Below are 13,618 nucleotides of genomic sequence, written 5' to 3' on the forward strand. Positions count from 1 at the left end.
TATAGATTTTGGGTACGGTTTATCAGAGATGTCATTGGCAAATACCTTCTCCCATTCTGTAGGCTGCCTTTTAGCATTGTTGATTGTTTCCTTCACTGTGCAGAAGCTTTTTATCTTGATGAGGTGCCAATAGTTCATGTTTGCTTTTGTTTCCCTTACCTCCAGAGAGGTGTCAAGTAAGAAGTTGCTATGATTAGAGTCAAAGAGGTTGCCACTTGTGTTCTACTCTAGGATTTTGATGATTTCCTGTCTCATATTTAAGTCTTTCAGTCCTTGTAAATTTGTATATGGTATAAAAAAGTGGTCCAGTCTCATTCTTCTTCATGTTGCTTTCCAGTTTTTCCCAACACCATTTATTGAAAGGAATGTTTTTTTTTTTTTCCATTGGATACTTTTTCCTGCTCTGTTGAAGATTCATTGGCCACAATATAGTTGTGGGTCCAAGTCTGGGTTTTCTATTCTGTTCCATTAATCTATATGTCTGTTTTGTGTTAGTATCATACTGTCTTTAAGAATACAGCTTTGTAATATAGCTTAAAGTCTGGAAGTGTGATGCCTCTAGCTTTGCTCTTCTTTTTCAGGATTACATTAGCTATTCAGGATCTTTTGTGGTCCTATGCAGAGTTTAGGATTGTTTGTTCTAGCTCTGCAAAAAATGCAGGTAGGATTGCATGTTGTGTGGATTACTTTAGATAGTATAGCTATTTTAACAATGATTGTTCTTCCAATCCATGAGTATGGAATGTTTTCCCATATCTTTATCTCCTCAATTTCTTTCATAAGCGTCCTATAGTTTTCAGAGAACAGATCTTTCACCTCTTTGGTTAGCTTTCTTCCTAGGTATCTTATGGTTTGGGTGCAGTTGTAAATGGGATTGATCCTTTGATTTCTTTTTCTACTGCATCATTATTGGTGTATGGAAATGCAACAGATTTCCATATGTTGACTTTATATCCTGCAACTTTGCTGAATTCACATATTAGTTCTAGAAAAATTTTTGATGGAATCTTTGGGTTTTCTATATAGAGTATTCTGTCATCTGTGAATATAATAAAGTTGACAGATTCCTTGCTGATTTGAAGGCCATTTTTTCTTTTTGTTTTCTTTGGTACTGAGGTTAAGACTTCCAGCACTATGTTAAAGAGTAATGGTAAGAAAAAAGTTATGGAGAGAGTGGACATCCTGTCTTGTTCCTGACTTTAGAGGAAAAGATCTCAATTTTTTCCCACACAGGATGATATTGGCTGTGGGTCTTTTGTATATGGCCTTTATGATGTTGAGGTATGTTCCATTTATCCCTACTTTGTTGAGGGTTTTTACCAAGAATGGATGTTGTCATTTGTGAAATGCTTTTTCTGCATCTATTATGATGATAGGATCATATGGCTCTTAGCCTTTTTAATTAATGTGGTGTATCATATTGATTGATTTGCAAATATTGAAACATCCCTGTAGCCCAGGAATAAATCCTACTTGATCATGGTGAATAATCTTTTAATGAACTGTTGAATTGATTTGCTAGTATCTTGTTGAGAGTTTTTGTGTCTATGTTCATCAGGGATATTGGCCTGCAATTCTTTTAGTGGGCTTATTGTCTGGTTTTGGAATCAAGGTAAAGCTGGCCTTGTAGAATGACTTTGGAAAATAAAACTGTATGTTAATTGTTCTTCAATTTAAAAAATTCCTGGGGTGCCTTGGTGGCCCAGTTTGTTGAATGTCCAACTCATGGTTTCAGGTCAGATCATGATCTCATGGTTCATGAATTTGAGCCCCATGTTGGGCTCTGGAACTAGCAATGCAGAGCCTGGCTGGGATCCTCTCTCCTTCTCTGTTTGTCCCTTTCTCTCTCTCTCAAAATAAATAAATGTAAAAAAATATTCCTAAAATGTAAAAGTGGGGGCACCTGGGTGGCTCAGTTGGTTAAGCCTCCGACTTCGGCTCAGGTCAGATCTCACATTCGTGGGTTCGAGCCCCGCATCAGGCCTGTGCTGACAGCTAGCTCAGAGCCTGGAGACTGCTTCTGGTTCTGTGTCTCCTTCTCTCTCTGCCCCTCCCCCTCTCATGCTCTGTCTCTCTCTGTATCAAAAATAAATAAAGCATTAAAATTTTTAAAAATGTAAAAGTGAATTAAATTTGAAAATATCTTAAAAATGTTTTTGAGATATGATTTTATTCTTATATTTTTAAGTTTAATTCCAGCTAGTTAACATATAGTGTTAATATTACTTTCAGGTGTACAATATAGTGATTCAACAATTTTATACATTACAAAACAAGTGTAATGTGTCTCATCATTAAGTGTACTCCTTAATCCCCATCACCTACTTAGCCCATCCCCCCACCCATTATCCCTCTGGTAACCATCAGTTTGTTCTTTATAATTGAGAGTCTGCTTCTTGGTTTGTCTCTCTCTACCCTTTGCTCTTTTCTTTTCATAAATTCCACACATGAGTGAAATCATATGGCATTTCCCTTTCTCTGATTTATTTTACTTAGTATTATACTCTAGCTCAATCCATGTTGTTGCAAATGGCAAGCTTTCATTTTTTTGTTTGGTTGAATAATATTCCCTTGTGTATATATACACTTGTTTTTGGTTTTTTTTTTTTGCCCTTACATTTATTTATTATCGAGAGACAGAGACAGAGCATGGACAGGCTAGGGGCAGAGAGAGGAGATACAGAATCCAAAGCAAGTTCCAGGCTCTGAGCTGTCAGCACAGAGCCTAATGCAGGGCCTGAACCTGCATACTGCGAGATCATGACCTGAGCTGAAATTGGCTGCTCAACCAACTGAGTCACCCAGGCGCCCCTATATACACTTGTTCTTTATCTATTCATCAATTGATGGACATTTGGGCTGTGTCCATATCTTGGCTATTGTAAATAATGCTGCTATAATCATAGGGGTGCATGTATCCCTTTGAATTAGTGTTCTTGTATTCTTTATGTAAATACCCAGTAGCACAATTGCTGTATCATGAGGTAGTTCTGTCTTAACTTTTTGAGGAACCTCCATACTGCTTTCCAGAGTGGCTAGATTAGTTTGCATTTCCACCAACAGTTCAGGAGGGATCCCCTTTCTCCATAGCCTCACCAATACGTTGTTTCTTGTGTTGCTGGTTTTTAAAATTATTTTAAATATATAATTTATTGTCAAATTGGTTTCCATACAACACCCAGTGCTAATCCCAACAGGTGCCCTCCTCAATGCCCATCACCTACTTTCCCCTCTTCCCTTGCGTTGCTGATTTTAGCCATTCTGACAGGTGTGAGGTCATATCTCATTGTAGTTGTGATTTGTATTACCCTGATAGTAAGTGATGATGAGCATCTTTTCATGTGTCTGTTGGCTATCTGTATGTCTTTGGAGAAATGTCTGTTCAGTGTTTTCCCCATTTTTTATTGTATTAATTGTTTTTTGACTGTTGAATTTTTAGAAGTTCTTTAGATATTTTGGGTACTAGTCCTTAATCAGACATGTCATTTGCAAATATCTTCTCCCATTATGTAGGATGCTTTTTTATTGTTTTCCTTGCTGTGCAGAAGATTTTATCTTGATGTCATAACAGTAGTTTATTTTTGCTTTTGATTCTCTTGTCTCAGAGATAGATCTAGTAAGCAGTTGCTATGTCCAATGTCAAAGAGGTTACTGCCTGTGTTCTCTTCTAGGATTTTCATGGTTTCAGGTCTCTCATTTATATCTTTCATCCATTTGAATTTATTTTTGTGTATGGTGTAAGAAAGTCATTGTTTCATTCTTTTGTATGTTGCAGTTCAGTTTTCCCAACACATTTTGTTGAAAAGACTGTTTCTCCCATTGAATATTTTTTCTGCTTTGTTGAAGATTAACTGACCATATAATTGTGGGTTTATTTCTGAATTTTCTATTCTGTTCCATTGACCTATGTGTCTATTTTTCTGCTTGGTACCATATTGTTTGGTTTACTATAGCATTGTAATGCAACTTGAAATCTAGAATTGTGATGCCACCAGCATTGGTTTTTCTTTTATTTTTTTTCTTATTTTGGGTGGGATCAGGCTTTTTTCTTCTTCCAGGTTTATTTTAACAAACAAATCAAAAGCACACCTTCTTAAGGGTCCAAACACTCCATCACTGCAAGGAAGGGGGAGATCTGTAGAGGACTGAGCAGCCAAACAGCATGAGTAGAGTGCACACAGCATACAGCAGAAACAATTCCTAAAGTGCCAGGTCCTGGACAATGTATGGCCCCTTTTAATATGGCAGTACTCTCAGGTGCAGGAAACAGGACAAGATTTCCAACATGCAAAAGAGAGAGATTTAGCCAAAATGGCATGATGAAGGCATTCTCCCCAAAAGAAAGATGAAGAAGAAATCACAGCCAGTGACTTGCTTAAAACAGATATAAGCAAGGGCATCTAGGTGGCTCAGTTGGTTAGGTGTTCAATTTTGGCTCAGGTCATAGCTTGTGGTTTGTGAGTTTGAGCCCCACATCGGGCTATGTGCTGACAGCTCAGAGAGCCTGGGGCCTGCTTCAGATTCTGTGTCTCCTTCTCTGCCCCTCCCCTGCTCATACTCTGCGTCTGTCTTAAAAATAAGTAAACATTTAAAAATAATAAAAAAATAAACAGATACAAGCAATATGTCTGAAGAAGAACTTCAAACAATGGTTATAGGACTACTAGCTGGGGTTGAAAAAAGCATAGAAGCACTAGAGAAACCCTTGTGCAGAAATCAAAACCTAAAAACTAGTCAGGCTGAAATAGAAATGCTATAACTGAGATACAAAACTGGCTGGATATAGTCACAACAAGGTTTAAAGGAGCAGAGAAGAGAAGTGATATAGAAGATAAAATTATGGAAAATAATGAAGCTGAAAAGAAGAGGAAAGAAAAGTATTAAGTCATGAAGGTATACTTAGGCAACTCAGCTATTTCACAAAATGAAATAATATCCATATCATATGAGTTTCAGAAGAAAAAGAGTGGCGGGGGAAAGGGGACAAAAGGCTTATTTGAACAAATTATAGCTGAGAACTTCCTTCACCTGGGGAAGGAAACAGGCATTCAAGTCCAAGAGGCACAGAGAACTCCCCTCAAAATCAAAAACAAGTTAACAGCACAACATATCATAGTGAAAACTTGCAAAATACAAAGAGAGAATTCTGAAAGAAGATAGGGACAAAAGGTTCTTAACCTACAAGGGTAGACACATAAGGTCAGCAGCAGACCTGTCCACTGAAAACTGGCTGGCAGGCAAGAAGGTTAGCAGGGAATGTTCAATGTGGTGAATGGGAAAAATATGCAGCCAAGAATTCTTTATCCAGTAAGGTTGTCATTGAGAATTGAAGAGATAAAGAGTTTCTCAGACAAACAAAAACTAAAGGAGTTCATGAGTACTAAGGCAGCATGCAAGAAAGTTTAAGGGGGACTTTTTGAGTGGAGGGGAAAAAAAGCTCAAAAGCAATAAAGACTGGAAGAACCAAAGAATTTCACCAGAAACACCAACTCTACAAGGAACACAGGGCACTAAATTCATATCTTTTAACAATTACTGAATGTAAATAGACCAAATGCTCCAATAAAAAGACACAGGGTATCAGAATGGATTAAAAAATAAGACTCATGTATATGACGTTTACATGAGACTCATTTTAGACCTAAAGACACTTGCAGATTCAAAGTGATGGGATGGAGAACCATCCATCTTGTGAAAAGATGTCAAAAGAAAGCTGGAGTAGCCAGATTTATATCTGACAAACTAGATTTAAAGCAAAGACTATAACAAGAGATGAAGAAGGGTATTATATCATAACTAAAAGGTCTAACCATCAAGAATAACTCATGATTATAAATATTGATGCCCCAACATAGGACTACCCAAATATATAAATCAAATTAGTAATAAATATAAAGAAACTCATTGATAATAATACAGTAATAGTAGGGGACTTTAACACCCACTTACAACAATGGATAGTTCACCTAAGCAGAAAATCAATAAGGAAACAATAGCTTTGGATGATACACTGGACAGATGGACTTAACAGATATATTCAGAATATTCCATCCTAAAGCAGTGGCTTATACATCTGTCCCATTACATCTTTCCTATACATTTTTAATAAAAGGTGAAAGACTTATTTGATCTGAAGAGAAACCAGAGTATTGGAACATTTGAAAGATTATATCACATACTGAGTTACAAATCAGCCCTCAACAAGGATAAGAAGATTGAGATCATACCATTCATATTTTGGATCACAACACTATGAAATGTGAAGTCGGTCACAATAAAAGATTTGTAAAGTCTTCAAATACATGGAGGTTAAAGAAAATTCTACTAAGGAATGAATGGGTTAATCAGGAAATTAAAGAAAAAAAAAAAACATGGTAGCAAATGAAATTGAAAACATGACAGTCCAAACCCTTTGGGATGCAGAAAAGGCAGTCCTAAGAGGGAACTTTATTGCCATTCAGGCTTACCAAGCTTCTTGAAGCTAGAAAGGTCCCAAATACAGAACCCAACCTTACACCTAAAGGACCTAGAAGAAGGAAAATAATAAGGAGCAGAGCAGAAATAAATGGTAAAACAACAAAAACAACAAACCATAGAACAGATCAATGAAATGAAGAGCTGGTTCTTTGAAAGAATCAACAAAATTGATAAATTCCTAGCCAGACCTATCAAAAAGAGAGAGAGAACCCAAAATGATAAAATCATGAGTGAAAGAGGAGCAATCACAACTACCACCACAGAGGTACAAAAAAATACAAGAGAGTACTATGAAAAACTATTTGCCAACAAACTGGGTAATCTGGAAGAAACAGACAAATTCCTAGAAACTCACAAACTATCAAAACTGAAACAGGAAGACACAGAAATTCTAATCAGACCCAAAACCTGCAAAGAAATTGAATCAGTAATCAAATATTTCCCAACAAACAAGAGTCCTAGGCCACATGGCTTCCCAGGGGAAATTCTACCAGACATTTAAAGAAGAGTTGTACCTATTCCTCTCAAACTGTTCCCAAAAAGTAGATGGGAGGAAAACTTCCAAATTCATTCCACAAAACCAACATTAGCTTGATAGCCAAGCCAGACAAAGACCCCACTAAAAAGGAGAATTATAGGCCAAAATCCCTGATGAATCCAGATGCAAACATTATCAACAAGGTACTAGCAAACTGAATTCAAGAGTACATTAAAATAATTACTCACCCTGATCAAATAGGATTTATTACTGGGCTGCAGGATGATTCAATATTTCCAAATCAATTATCAATCAATGTGATACACCACATTTATAAAAGAAAGGATAAGAACCACATGATTCTCTCAATAGATGTAGAAAAATCATTTGACAAAAGATAGCATCCATTCTTAATATAACCCCTCAACAACGTAGAGATAGATGTAATATATACCTCAACATCATAATGGGCATATACAAAAGACCCACAGCTAATAGCATTCTCAATGGGGAAAAACTGAGAGCGTTTCCCCTACAGTGGGAAAGAAGATAGGGATGTCCACGTTCACCACTGTTATTTAACATACTACTGGAAATCTTAGCTTCAGCAATCGGACAACAAGAAGAAATAAAGGACATACAAATCAGCAAGGAAGAAGCTGAACTTTCACTGTTTGCAGACAACATGATACTCTATATAGTATCCAAAAAAATTGCTAGAATACATGAATTCAGCAAAGTTGTAGGATATAAAACCAATGTGCAGAAATCTGTTGCATTTCTATGCACAATAACAAAGCAGCAGAAAAAGAAATTAAGTCACCAATCCCATTTGCAATTGCACCAAAAACAATAAGACACCTGGGAATAAACTAGCCCTACTGAGGTAAGAAGTCTGTACTCTAGAAATTATAGAATATTTATGAAAGAAATTGAAGAGGATGCAAAGAAATTGAAAAGCATTCTATGCTCATGTACTAGAAGAGCAAACATTGTTAAAATGTCTATACTACCCAAAGCAATCTACACAGTTCATGCAATTGCTATGAAAATACCAGCAGCATCTTTGGCTGAGCTAGAACAAATGATCCTAAAATTTGTATGGAACCTTGAAAGAGCCAAATAGCCAAAGCAATCCTGAAAAAGAAAAACAAAACTGGAGGCACCATAATTCTGGATTTCAAGCAATATTACAAAGCTGTAGTCATCAAGACAGTATAGTATTGGCACAAAAACAGACACATAGATCAATGGAACAGAAAACCCAGACATGGACCCACAACTATATGGTCAACTAATCAACAAAGTTAGAAAGAATATCTAATGGAAAAAAGATAGTCTAACAAATGGTGTTGAGAAAACTGGATGGCAACATAGGGAAGAATGAAACTGGACCACTTTCTTACATCATACATAAAAATAAATTCAAAATGGATGAAAGACATAAATGTGAAACAGAAAACCATCAAAATCCTTGAGAAGGACATAGGCAGCAATCTCTTCTGACGTTATCTGTAGCAACTTCTTACCAGACACATCACCAAAGGCAAGAGAAACAAAAGCAAACATGAACTATTGGCACCTCATCAAGACAAAAAGTTTCTGCACAGCAAAGGAAACAATCAACAAAACTAAAAGGCAGCCTATAGAATGGGAGAAGGTATTTGCAAATGACATATTCGATAAAGGGCCATTATCCAAACTCTATAAAGAGCTTATCAAACTCAACACCCAAAAACCAAACAACCCAGTTAAGAAATGAGCAGAAGACACGTATTGACCCTTTGCCAAAGAAGAAATCCAGACAGCTAACAGACACATGAAAAGATGCTCAAGATCACTCATCATGAGCGAAATTCAAAACCATGAGGTACCACCTCATACCTGTCAGAATGGCTAAATTTAACAACACAGGAAACAACACTATTACCCAAGAATACAATACACATTCAAAGAAGTACATGCACCCCAATATTCATAGCATTATCAACGATAGCCAAACTATGGAGAGAGCCCAAATGCCCAGCCATTAATGAATGGATGAAGATGTGGTATACATATACAATGGAATATTACTCAGCCATCAAAAAGAATGACATCTTGCATTTGTAATGATGTGATGGAGCCAGAATGTATTATGCTAAAGGAAACCAATCAATCAGAGAAAGACAAATACCATATGATTTCAGTCCTATGTGAAACTTAAGAAATGAAATAGACAAATATATGGGAATGGATGGAAAAAAGAGGAGAGAAGGAAACAAACCACAGGAAACTCCTAAAGAAAGAGAACAAGGGGTGCCTGGGTGGTTCAGTTGATTAAGCTTCCAACTTTGGCTCAGGTCATGATCACAGAGTTCATGAGTCCAAGTCCCACATCAGGCTCTCTGCTGTCAGCACAGAGCCCACTTAGAATTCTCTGTCCCCCTCTCTTTCTGCTCCCCTCCCCCAATTCTCTCCCTCTCAAAATAAATAAAAAATTTAAAAAGTAACAAAATTGAAATCTCCACTAAAAATAAACAAAATGAGGGCTGATGGAGGGAAGATGGTGGGTAATGGGCTGGATGGGTGATGGGTATTGAGGGCACTTGTTGGGATAAGCACTGGGTATTGATTGTAAGTGATGAATCACTGAATTCTACTCCTGAAATCAATATTGCACTGTATCATAACTAAAATTTAAATAAATAAAATGAGTCTCTTGTAGGCAGCATATAGATGGGTGTTGGTTTTTTAATCCATTCTATCACATCTTTTGATTGTAATGTTTGTCCTTTATATTCAAATGAAGTATTGATATATATTTCTTGCCATTTTATTATTTGTTTTGTGGTTTTTCTTAAGATTTCCTGATTATCTTTCTTTCATGTTTTGCTGATTTTACTTAGTAATATATTTGAACTTTTCTCCTTATTCTCTGCATATATATTAGTGGTTTTTCATATATGGTTACCATTAGGTTTGTACATAATCTTTTCTGCATTTAATAATCTATATTTAGTTAATGGTTGTTTACAATGTTCGAACCCATTTTCTCCTCTCCTCTCCACATTGTAAGTAAATATTGCTATATTTTATATCCTTTTATTCACGAGTTTCTTGACTTAATATTTTACAGAAGTATTCATTTCTACTGCATTTGTGTTTCTTGCCTCTATACTGTCCCGTTTGGTCTGTCCTTTCACTCCTTTCTCTTTTAGTAATGCTTGCAAGCTTGTTTAGTGGTCACAAAATCCTTTATTTTTTGTTGGTCTGGGAAACTCTTTATCTTTCCTTCTATTATGAATGATGACCTTGTTGGACTGAGTATTCTACCGGCAGATTTTTTTCATTTAGCACTTTGACTATATCATGCCACTCCCTTTGGGATTACAGTTTCTGTTGAAAAATCTCCTGCTAGCTTTATGGGTTTTCCCTTGCAAGTTAATGACTTCTGTTGTCTTCCTACTTTTAGCTTTTTTGTTTCCTGTATTACTATATTTTACAACGTTAATTACAATATGTTTCCGTCTTCTTTTGTTGATTCTATTAGGCGTTCTCTGCGTATTCTGGTCTGGTTATCTGTTTCCTTCCTCAGATTAGGTAAAATTTCAGCTATTATTTCTTCAAATAAATATCATGACCCTTCTTCTTCTTCTGGGATTCCTATAATATGAATGCTATTGCATTTGATGGAGTCAGACTTCTCTATTGTTATTTTGCATCATTCTTTTCTCTCTTTTGTTCAGCATGGTTATTGTCCATCACTCTGTCATCCAGGTCACTAATTTGTTCCTCTGCTTCTTTCATCCTGTTGTTCATTCCATCAAGCATTTTCTCATTTCACTTATTATGCCCTAATCTCTACTATGTTATTCCTTATTCCTATCTTAATGGTCTCACTCACGTCTTCCACTCTTTTCTCAAGTCCAATGAGTATCCTTACAACCACTTTTAAAAATTTTGTTAGGCACATTACTTATACCTGTTTTGCCTGAATCTCTGGTTTTGGTCTGTCCTGTTTTTATTTGGCATAAATTTCTCTGTCTCCTCAATTTGTCCACCTCTCTGTGCCTTTCTCCGTATTAAGAAAGTCAACTGTGTCTTCTTTTCTTGAGAGTAGTGACTTTATGAAAAAGAGTTCCTGGAGTGTCCTGTAGAACAATTTCTCTTGTTCACCAGAACCTGGCACTTTAGGAGAATAGTCTGTGTGTGTTGCTTACGCCCTGCTGCTGTGTCTAAGTCATTTATCCTTATAGTGCAGTTGTCTGCACTGACTTTCTGCCTGTTGTGGGGTGTGTTTGCTGTGGTATTAATGGGACGCAGGCAGGTCAGCTCAGGGGGTTTGAAGGTGTGCCTGATGGGGAACTTGGGAGGGGGCCAGTGGTATTAGCAAAATTTGCGGTGGGTCATTAGTCCTATGCAGGATCCCCTGAAGAACTGCTATGGCTGGGAATGCACATCTGGGGGCGGGGTGGCAGCTGGACCTCACAGAGTGACTGGGCTAGGTTAGAGCTGTGTACCTGATGGCTGGGCAAGTTAGGCAACTACAGCTGGGGTATGCAACTGGGCGTGGTGCAGAATGGTGTCTGGCGGCGCGTGGCCAGTCACACAGGCAGGCATAGCACACAATTACGACTAGGATGCAGCTGAGTGAGACACATGAGGGTGGCTGGGGGCACACAGCTGGGCAAGGCATGGCAGATGTATGACACATGGTGGCAGCTGAGTACTTGGCAGCTGGGCACCCACACCACCCTAACAAAATTTCCCGTGGGCCCAAGGCTGAGGCTGGCAGACTTGGAGTGGGTGAGTCCTCAGAGAACCGGGCCCTGTGAACTAAGAAGTTAGGTAGCAAGTGGCTATGCCACTCTGCCTCCCCTACGTGTTTCTGTGCTTATACTGGGGCGTATGGGAAGAAAATGGGACTTCCAACTGTTTTCAAGGTCCCCCAACACACTCTAAAATCAGTACGAACAGATCCATCTCCTGTTTGCCCATGGTGTTGTATAAACTGCTGTTTTTATGTCCCTCTCCACGAGGCTGCTAAGGGCAGCAACCCAGTTACCACTTGCCCTCCTGGCTTATCTAGTGCTTAATCAGCTGACCTCCAAAGCTCCACGTTCCCAGTCCCAGTGGTTTTGAAAACTCACAGAATCCAGCCCATCTGATTTTTAAAGCCTCTACCCCTTTTGTGTGTGCAGTTCCCTCCCTCTTATAGGCAGCCTCTTTCTGCCTTTCTGACCATTCTAACCTTTCAGATGCAACTTCTCTATATTTACTTGTGGAGTGTGTTCTGCCAGTCTTTAGATCACTCTCCGGTTCACTGACTTGGATGTGGATGGGACCTACTTGAAAACATGGGACGGAGTGAGTTCAGGGTCCTCCTACTCTGCCATCTTCCCAAACTCACTATCAACATCATATGATGATGGCTCAACTGTCTTTGCCTCTTTATGTTTCAGAAATTATGTAGGCAGATACGATATGATTCAGTTATCATTACTAGATACCCTCCTGTCTTCCAAGATTTACTTTAATTTGCAAATTCTTTCCACCTTAAGGCACCGGTACTACCCAGACCCTTCTTAACAAACACCTCTCAAGAATTCCAACAGCCTACAATGTTCCGATGGCTCCAGTCATACCCTGTCCCCCAGGCCTTTACAAAGCGCTGAGGTAGGGAACCTTGGAACATGCCAGAGCAAGCACATTCCTTGGCTTTCATTAAAAGAGATATATCCATTTTTATAAAATTCTAGAATTGTAAACAAATCCACAGTGACAAAAAGCTGATCAGTAGTTACCTGGGGCTGAAGCCACAATTGGAATGGGCTATAGGAGGACTCTTTTGAGGATGGTGCAAATGTTCTGCATTGCAATTGTGGAGATGGACTCTGGCATGGAGTTACCTATCAAAATTCACTCAATGGTATATTTTAAACAGGTGTAGTTACACATCTTTTATGACTCAGTAAACATGATTTTTAGAAAGAAAAAAAACCCTGAAAAATACAAGCTGATAGAACTTAACCACCAACCTAATAAAAGCTCTAAGTATTATATTATTATATATTATAGTGGGTACCATTATTATAGTGTCAAGTACCATTTTAAGTTCTTTCACTTATATACTAATTTTATCCTTACAACCTTATGAGGTAGCTCCACTTTACAGATGGAAGGATTGAGACACAAGGAAGCTAAGTAACTTGCCCAGGGCCACACACATAAGAAACTGGTGGAGCCAAGAATTGAACTAGGGTGCAAGGAACAAAATCTGTGCCCTAAACCACTATCTTACTTCTTCTAAAAACAATGGGAAAAAATTTCCTAAACACCAGACTATTTAGCAGCAACCAACAGGAGTGAACACTATATGCAACTGCACAATGCCAAAACATTTCCTCTGAAAGTTATACACAAGACATGGAATATCCATTGACCGCTATTCAAAAATTTTGGGGGAGGCACCTGGGTGGCTCAGTTGCTTAAGCATCCAACTTCATCTCAGGTCATGATCTTGCAATTCAGGAGTTCAAGTCTCGCTTCGGGCTCTGTGCTCACAGCATGGAGCCTGGAGCCTACTTCAGATTCTGTGTCTCCCTCTCTCTCTGCCTCTCTCCAGCTCTCTGTCTCTGTCTCTCAAAAATAAACATGAAAAAAAATCTTTTAAGTTTTGCT

The sequence above is a fragment of the Suricata suricatta genome, chromosome 5, assembly GCF_006229205.1.
Source record: "Suricata suricatta isolate VVHF042 chromosome 5, meerkat_22Aug2017_6uvM2_HiC, whole genome shotgun sequence".
In the NCBI taxonomy this organism is placed as follows: Eukaryota; Metazoa; Chordata; class Mammalia; order Carnivora; family Herpestidae; genus Suricata; species Suricata suricatta.